This window comes from Pinus tabuliformis, chromosome 1_2 (assembly GCF_031772625.1).
Source record: "Pinus tabuliformis cultivar Carrire ecotype Pingquan chromosome 1_2, CPIR1, whole genome shotgun sequence".
Classification (NCBI taxonomy): domain Eukaryota; kingdom Viridiplantae; phylum Streptophyta; class Pinopsida; order Pinales; family Pinaceae; genus Pinus; species Pinus tabuliformis.
The window spans coordinates 549,565,069-549,574,040 of record NC_142298.1 but is presented as its reverse complement, the minus strand read 5'-3'; the positions used below and the strand labels follow the sequence as shown (position 1 = coordinate 549,574,040).

Sequence of the window (8,972 nt, the reverse complement as noted above, 5' to 3'; positions counted from 1 at the left end):
CATTTCAAATACCGAGTTTAAAGGTTGAACATAATTGTCTACAACGACCATTGAGTACCACACTAGTTTGCATGAATATTAAATAGGAACACGCAATCAAGTTAATTCAATACGATTTTAATTTAAGTACGTTTAATTTTCATGGTGAAATGCATACTTTCATAAAACAATTAAGAACATACCTAAGACCAAATTAAAATGTGGGTATGAAAAAAACATAAGTTTCAAGAAGCCATATCAAAATGGGACGTTGAGAATAGTAGCCATGCAAAAGAGGGAAAGCTGGCACGCTAAAAAATGTTCAAGTCCTGTACAGTGCTACATCTTGTTAGCAAATCAAGAATAAAAAAAATGTTTTTCACTAGGCTAACTATAACAATGGAAGAGTAGACGAAATGTAAATTCTAAATAATTAGTCATAGAAATATATGTCTCAATTGTTGTTGACACAAATTGGTTTAAAATATTCCCATCCACGCAAGCCCCTCATATGCTGTTAGATCTCAAATACAACTACATTAGGGTTGAGTTGAGACAAATTGGTTTAAAAAATTCCCATCCACCCAACCCCCTCATATGTCACGTTAGATCTCAAATCCAACTACATTAGGGTTGATATTACATTTATAAAAGCCCTTAGTAAGTTTATTTCCTAGAAAAGTAAAATGGACAAGAATCCTACTCCAGTAATAAATAGAATTTTTTTATGAAAGACACAAATTAAGTATGAGTTTTAAATACAAATTTAATTATCAGTTTTGAGATGTTCATGATTTTTTTTTGGCTTGGCTCTGTGAAATATATCGAGAGGTGAGTGTTTTGATGTTCATTTTAGTTTGCTAGCCATTTCATTTATATGGCTACACTAATTCCCATATTCTTATATATCAAGGAGGACACTCCTCATTGTAAAGATTCGCACGCACACAATTTTCCACTTGCCCTTTTTAAAACTTATTAAAATCAGTTTTTACAAATTTGTCAAGACACTTACCCTAAATACATATTGCTTTGCAATTTTAAATAAAAAATAATATTAATATACAATAAATTTCATATAACAAATATTAAATAAAATAAAAAACAAATAACATAATATATCCATCAAACTCTTCAATCCTAAAGCCTTTCAACACCCTACTACAAACATCCCAAAAATAAATAAAATTTTAAAATAAAAATTAAATGAACACTGAATTATAAACTGCAAATAAATAAATAAATAAATAAAAAATATAAATTGAAGCCGTGTTGACAAGATGTGTGTTTGATATTTCCCTTCGGAAAAAGCATGGCAACAAAATGAACCTCACAACAAAAGAATTGGCCCAACGTGGATGGAAAAAGCATGAACCTGGCAGCAAAAACATATACGTGACATCTTTTTTCAAAAATAGAAAGCACAAGAATAGAAATTTTTAAAAAACCAAAAGCATCAACCCATCCTTTTCCAAAAAGGAGAAAAGCAAGAATTGAAATTTAAAAGAACCAATAAATAATGAAGTCTCAATTCAAAAATGGACGGGAGAATTTGGACGATGGCAGCTCAAGCATTTTGTGCTCTACAGTCTCGCATGGACTCTCGAGGCCTTTCATACGATGGTCATGATTTTTGCAGACTATGAGCCCAACTGGCACTGCAACATAGAGAAACCCTTTTACGATTTCCTTTCCATGAAGCATGGGTTCGAATCCTGCATTTCCACGGGATCTGTGTGTTCCATGGATCGGGCGTCATGGGGCTGGGACGGAGGGAGCGGAGTTTCAACGGTTTCTGAATGGGTCTCATTTGTGATCAGAAATATAAAGTTGGGGTTCTGCAGTCCGCGTTTTTCATCGGGTGCTTGATCAGTAATTTTGATAATTTTACCTCCGAAGCTTCATATGCACTTTGCTGCCGCTAGATCATTAAGAATTTACAGTTATTGGATCTTGATGTTTATTTACTAATGCGGGTGCAGGGATATTTGGGCAATTGCCAGATTCTTTGCTGGGAGGGAAGGGACTGCTGAGGTTGGTCTGTATTTGCAACACCATCCTCAGTTTCTTGACGGCCTTCTCGCCCAATTTCTGGGTTTATTTGATTCTGCGTTTATTGACGGGAATTAGCATTGGCGGCGTTCGGCTATCGTCCTTCGTTTTGGCAACTGAACCTGTCGGGCCGTGTAAGAGAGGACGAGTTGGCATGTTGACTTTGTATTTCTTTTCCCTCGGCATAGCTCTGCTTCCAGCTCTCTCCTACTTTTCTGGTAGCTGGAGATATCTGTACATAGTCGCTTCGATTCCTTTGGCCTTGTATTTCTTTTTCGTTCTGCCATTTGTATCAGAGTCCCCCCGATGGTACCTCGTCAAGGGCAGGCTGGAAGATGCCATGAAAGTCATGAGATCGATTAAGCATGTTTACAGAATGTTTTGTCAATGAATGCTTATGTTTCTTATGTTGATTTGTATTAGCCATGAATTTTATTATAAAATTGTATGTGTGTATTTTATATAGATTTAATTAAGCCTTATCTTTTTATTGTATAATATTTTAATGTTTATTTATTATATTGAGTTTTAATTATAATGAGATTTGTATTTTTTCTTTTTTCTTTTTTAATTGTATTTTCATTTGCCATTTAAAGGTTAATAAGTTAATTCCAACATTTGAAACAAAACATAAATTTTTTGATCACATAATATTTTAAGATTAAAAAAAAAAAACATAATTAGCAACTATTTTTAATAAATATTACTACTACACCAATAATAATGTGAATAATGCAAAATTTTATCGTAATTTATTTTCATTAATGTTGATAAATTAATATTTAAAAAAAAAATATCCATTAACATCTTTAACGGTTTGGCATATTAAATCAATATATTAAATCATCTCTGCATGTTGATATGTAAAAGAGCCCATATCAACAATGCAATGTTTTTGGGGCATTTAAGTTTACACCTTCACATGGTTGACCCTATTAGTAGAGATTATGATCTCGAAGCAAGGAGGAGCTTTTTAAATTGTCAATGCAAATTATCATAACACATATTTAAAAATAAATATATTTAACTATTTTAAAATATAACATTTCAAACAAATGAACACTAGTCAATCACTACATTATTATATAAGAAAATATTAATTCAATCAAATATTTTCATGAATAAATTGACCTATTAATATTAAGTCTCCTTGCTTCTCTTGGGAAATTTCATATGTTGAGCTAAGGCAAGATGGAAAATATGATTCGTCCAATAAGAGAAACTTGAGGGAACCTATTAGATCAGTGCCTATGCTAGTATCTAAACTGGTTAACTCAGTGTAAGTCTTCTTGTGCGTTAGGGTTTTTCTAGTCTAGTAGAGAAGGGAAAAGGGGAGAATCTTAACCACTTTTCAACATGTTAACAATGGAAGTTAACATGTTGAGGCATCAATGTTTCATAGCGATTCTCACCTAATTATTAGACCCTTATGCTAAAATATGTTATTTACAAGTGTAGACTACATATTCATGATATGTTTAATGGAATTCTTGTTATGCTTAGAGAAACCTTTTGACGATTTCCTTTCCATGAAGCACAGGTTTGAATCCTACAGTTCCACGGGATCTGTGTGTTCCATGGATCAAGCGTCATGGGGCTGGGACGGAGGGAGCGAAGTTTCGACGGTTTCTGAATGGGTCTCGTTTGTGATCAGAAATATAAAGTTGGGGTTCTGCAGTCCGCGTTTTCCATCAGGTGTTTGATCGGTAATTTTGATAATTTTACCTCCGAAGCTTTATATGCACTTTGCTGTCGCTAGATAATTAATAATTTCAAGTAGTTGTTAAGAATTTGCTTGGTTACAGTTATTGGATCTTGATGTTTATTTACTGATGCGGGTGCAGGGATATTAAAGAGCACCTGTACCACTTCTCTGTCTACCCAAACTCCCTCAAACCCATCTTCTCCATCTCCTAACTTGGTTTCTTGCCTCACGTTGCCATACTGCCCTCATAACCCTACCTTTTGTGCAGCATTACTTCAGTCTTCTTGGAACAAGTCCAACCATCTACACCTTCTCCTCAATTCTATCCATCAGTCTTTGGGTCATTTCAGGCCACTACCCTGCCTCCCTATCCATTCATGCACCTTACCTCACTCACTCATCCTCCAAAATCCAATTTTTAAACATCGTGTAGAAAAATTACAGAACATCCTGTAGAAATCCTAAACATCCTGTAGAACCCCTGCAGACTTCCTGTAGAAGCTCACGAATGAGGTTTCCTGATAGCCAAACTCTGTGAAACTCTCTGGAAGGGTGTTAGGGACCCCTTAGGCCCTCTCTGTACCATCCCAACCTTTTCCAAGCATTTCCCCTCCTTGATCCACCACTGCACAGTGAAAATCCAGTTAAAAGCACATGCGTGATAATTCTAATAACTTAGTCAAAAATACAAAAAGATGTTTTCTTCAGCTAGAGGCAGTGTAGACACATGTATTTTACCTTCATAGAAGTAATGGCATCTCTTTCCGTAGTTTTCATTGTCTCCTTTGCGTCAGTAGGACTAGCTGGTAGAATTAGGGTTTGCTAGGGTTTGCATTTCTTTTTGGCTTTTAGTTTCTTTCCGCAAGTAGATTAGCTTCCTTTGAGTTAGCTTTCATCCATCAGTTAAAAAGATTCTTCTAAGATCTCATATAAGTTGGCTTAAGCCACTAACGGACTTGTGCGAGCTGACCAAGTGACAGCTGTGGCAAGAGCTAGTACTTGTGCATATAGCACCGTCGCTTCCAAGTTTGTTACGAACTACTGGGTTGATAAAATTAAAGAAGGGAGTTCCAGGAGTTGCAGCATTATTGCTGCAATACTGGAGCCCACCAGGCCCCCCTGCTCATCCCTCCTATTCTACACCTCCTCTTTGGTCTTTTGCACCTCAGTACCATTCCTAGCCAACCAGCCAATCATTTTAGCCATATACTCTGACAAGCCTTAGTGAAATGCACCTCCCGAGGGGTGGAGGCCCCCTTATAACAATGCTCCAGGTTTATTTCCTTCACCTCCTACTCAACCACAACTTTTACACCCTGCTCCACCTAAACAACGAAATATTCCTACCCAGCTAAATCTAAACCCGAACAATATACAGGCACAACAAGTGTATAGTGGAGAGACATCTTATCATACTTATGGTGTGGAGATTCAAGAAATCAACCCAAGATCTTGGAGAGTACTCCCGAACAACCAATCTCCACCTCCACCTAGGGAGAGTGAGGAGGAAAGAGAGGAAAGCATGCCTAGAGTGAATCCACCACCATTTCCTAAGAGATTGACTCATCCAATAAAACCTACCCAAAAAGAGAATGAACTTCTCGGTGAATTGAAAATCTATGTGTCAAAATTCCACTTCTCCAAGCCATTAAGGATGTACCCATTTCCAATAAGTTGATTAAAGAGAAGTGTTTCAAACATCCAGGCAGGAGAAAAAGGGACACCCCTACCATTAATGTCATTGGACAATTGTCTGACTTAATGGTCGGCAAGTAATTTTCCCAAAGTATTTGGACCTTCGAAGCCCTATAGTAGATGTACACATCAATGGCACCATTGTACCACACACTTTGATTGATCTTGGGGCTACCATAAATGTATTGACTAAGGACACCATGCTCATTCTCAATCTCCAGCGTTCATTAAAAAAGACCAGAATAGCCTTGCAACTTGCAGACCGTTCCATAGTAACCTCTGAGGGGATTGTTGAGGATGTGATGGTCTCCATTGTCTCTTGGGAGTACCCTGTATAATTCCTAGTTCTCCAACCTAAGGCCAAGCTTACTGGTTATGCTCTCATACTTTGGAGGCCTCAATTAGGCACTGTCGATGCCTACATCGACTGCAAGGTTGGAAATATGACTATAAAAAATGGGCATATATCCAAGTAGTTAGTCTTTCAACCTCTTGCTCAAACATCTCTACAACATGAATTACCTTTATGGCTAGAAGAGGAGGAAGAAGATGAAATCTACTAAGCCCAACTCTATACCTTAGAAATAGCCATGGGAGGAGGATGACCAGATGAAGATGATCTGATTGAACACATACTCCAAAGTCCAACTCTCGACACCTTGTCCTTAGAGGAAGTAGTAAAGGAAACCAAGAGTAACCATTAGATTAACTATGGTTAGTTGATTCAAACTGTGCCCATGTCAGAATAATAGAATTTTTGCCTAAAAGAACTTTGAAAATCAACCCCTCTCTTTTTGTACACCAAGAAGAAAGATTATGGAACATGCTAAGGGAACATTTGGATGCCTTTGCTTGGAGTTACAAGGAAATGAAGGGAGTACACCCCTCGGTGTATACTGACCATATTTATATCTAAGAAGGTTGCAAACAAGTTGGACAAACCAAAAGGAGAATGAATCAACCTCTTAAGGATATAGTTAAAGGGAAACTGCAAAAGCCAATGGATGTTGGATCCACTTACCCTATCTCAAATAGTGAGTGGGTTTCTCCTTTGGTGTTGGCTCCAAAGAAAAATGGGAAGTGGAGGATTTTTGTCGATTATAGAGAGTTAAACAAAGCAACAAAAAATGACCATTTCCCTCTTCCTTTAATTAACCAAGTGCTAGATGGCATGGAAAGGAATTTTTTTTCTCTTTCCTAGATGGGTTTAGTGGGTACAATCATATCCATATTAGCCCAGAGGACTAGTATAAAACCACCTTCACCTATCCTTGGGGTATTTTTTCTTATAGGGTCCTTCCTTTTGGTCTATGCAATGCCCTTGCCACTTTCCGGAGGGCAGCCCTGAGTATCTTTGTCGAGCTAGTCCATGATGCATTAGAAATTTATATGGATGATTTTACACGCTATGGGTGTGACTTCCAGGAGGCTCTGTCCAACTTGGGCAAGGTGCTAAACAAATGCATTGAAATGAACCTGTCCCTTAGTCTCGAAAAATGTGATTTCTTAATGATGGTAGGGACTGTTCTAGGTCATTCAATATCCCAGAGAGGACTGCAGGTGGACCCAAATAATATAGCCATCATCCAGAGGGTCCCACCTCTGCAAAAATAGATAGATGTTAGAAGCTTTCTAGGTTTAGTTGGATACTATCATAGATTTATAAAAGATGTCAACAAGTTAGCCTCTCCTTTATCTGGGTTATTGGCCAAAGACTAGGAATTTTTATGGTCAAAATGTTATGAAACCAGCTGACAAAAAGATAGAAAAGATAGATCAACGGCTTAGAATTCAGCCTCTTCGAGAGGGAAACCTCCTTTACATTACACAAATGAACAATTCTTCAATGATACAAATGACAACACCTCCTTTCTATATATAGGAGTCTAAGGGGTCATAATATAATCAGCGCCGACATAACAATAATAATGTAAGGGCACAACAATAACAATAGTGGGCTTCTATGGGGAACAATGATAAAAATATGGGGATTAAATGGGCACAATGATATAATAAGTGAGTTTTACTAATAACAATAAGGTGTTACAATAGTCGCATAGGGACCTAACATGCCCCTCTCCTTCAAAAAGTGTTGTCCTCAACGCTTGAGTAGTTCTTGATGTTTCTGTATAAAATTCTTGTCCTCTCATGTGGAATCTTCAACGGGTAAGTTCTTCCACTTGATGAGATACTCTGAAATTAATAGATTTCGTAGCTGTTGGGTTCTTGTTTTTGTGACTTCCCAAGCTCCAATATGATTTTTCCTTACTCGTCAAGTTCTGGCAATATTGTTTGAACTGGGATCTTCTGCAACTTTTGAATGAGTGGCCACACTTCTTCATCCTTCTTCCATTCATCCCTTGCTTCATTTATCCAATATGGTTGGATAATAGAAATAATACAAAACAATGCTTCCACATCCTCATCCTTTCTTAAGAGTGCATTTGCAACAACATTTTGCTTCCCTTTTTTGTAGATAATTTCAAAGTCATAACCCAACATATTTGTGACCCATTTTTCTATTCTTGTAATTTGTTCTAAAAAGTATTTTAGACTATCATGAACCATTTTTACCTTGACATGTCTTCCCATTAGGTAAGGTTGCCATTTCTTAAGTGCATGTAGTATTGCCAACATTTCCTTCTCATATATAGCTTGCTTGAGATGTAGTCGTAAAAATACCCAATCGCCTACATCAAAACTTCTTTCACTGTGATTTTGATATGCCCAGTTTTCATTCGATTTTGCACCAAAGTGGCATTATCCTTTAAAAGTGGATAAATTGTTAATGCTCGATGTGATATTTCATTGCTTCAATCTTTTTCTTCTTGATATGTCCTTCTATCTTGAGAGTTTGGGGAGTCATAATTTCTTCCAATTCATTAAAATATATGGTTGGATTCATTTCTTGATGCTCGACGTGATCTTTCACTTCTTGAACATTTTTTTCTTGACATGTCCTTCTATCTTGATAGTTTGAGGAGTGGTAATTCCGGCCAATGCATTACAAGATATGGTCAGTTTCATTTCTTTTTTCTCGATGTCATCTTTCACTTCTTGAGTGGTGGGATTCCTTATTTCCATAATTTCACTTTCAATTTTTCTTGCCAACGTGAATTCCTTCTCCAATGAATCAGGTTCCCATAGACGAAACTCATGTTGAATGTTATCCTTTAAAGTCCCGATGAAGACATCAATCCTTTTTTTCTCTGGAGTATCATTTACCCTTAAATTTAATTTTTGAAAGTCCTCAATGTCCTCTACCATTGAACCCTTTTGTTCGAGATTTATCAATTGGCTAAAGAAGGTGTTGCTCTTTGTATTCTCATAATGTGCTATCATCTCTTCTGTAAAAATTGACAAGTAACAAGTTCTTTACGAGAACAAATCACTTTATCCCATAAAAATTTATTTGGTTCTAAATATAAAGATGCAATATGTACGTTTTTTAATAGTTGAACCTCATGAATATCAGAATATTGCACAATCTGTAGTATCCAATTTACCAGATCCTTGCCATCAAACTTCCCCATATCGCCTT

At 36.7% G+C, this 8,972-nt stretch overlaps 1 pseudogene; it reads left to right on the top strand.

The window, feature by feature from the left end:
• The first annotated feature begins 1,599 nt into the window (after positions 1-1,599).
• LOC149206761 (organic cation/carnitine transporter 4 pseudogene) lies at positions 1,600-2,422 on the top strand (annotated as a pseudogene).
• The last annotated feature ends 6,550 nt before the right edge of the window (positions 2,423-8,972 follow it).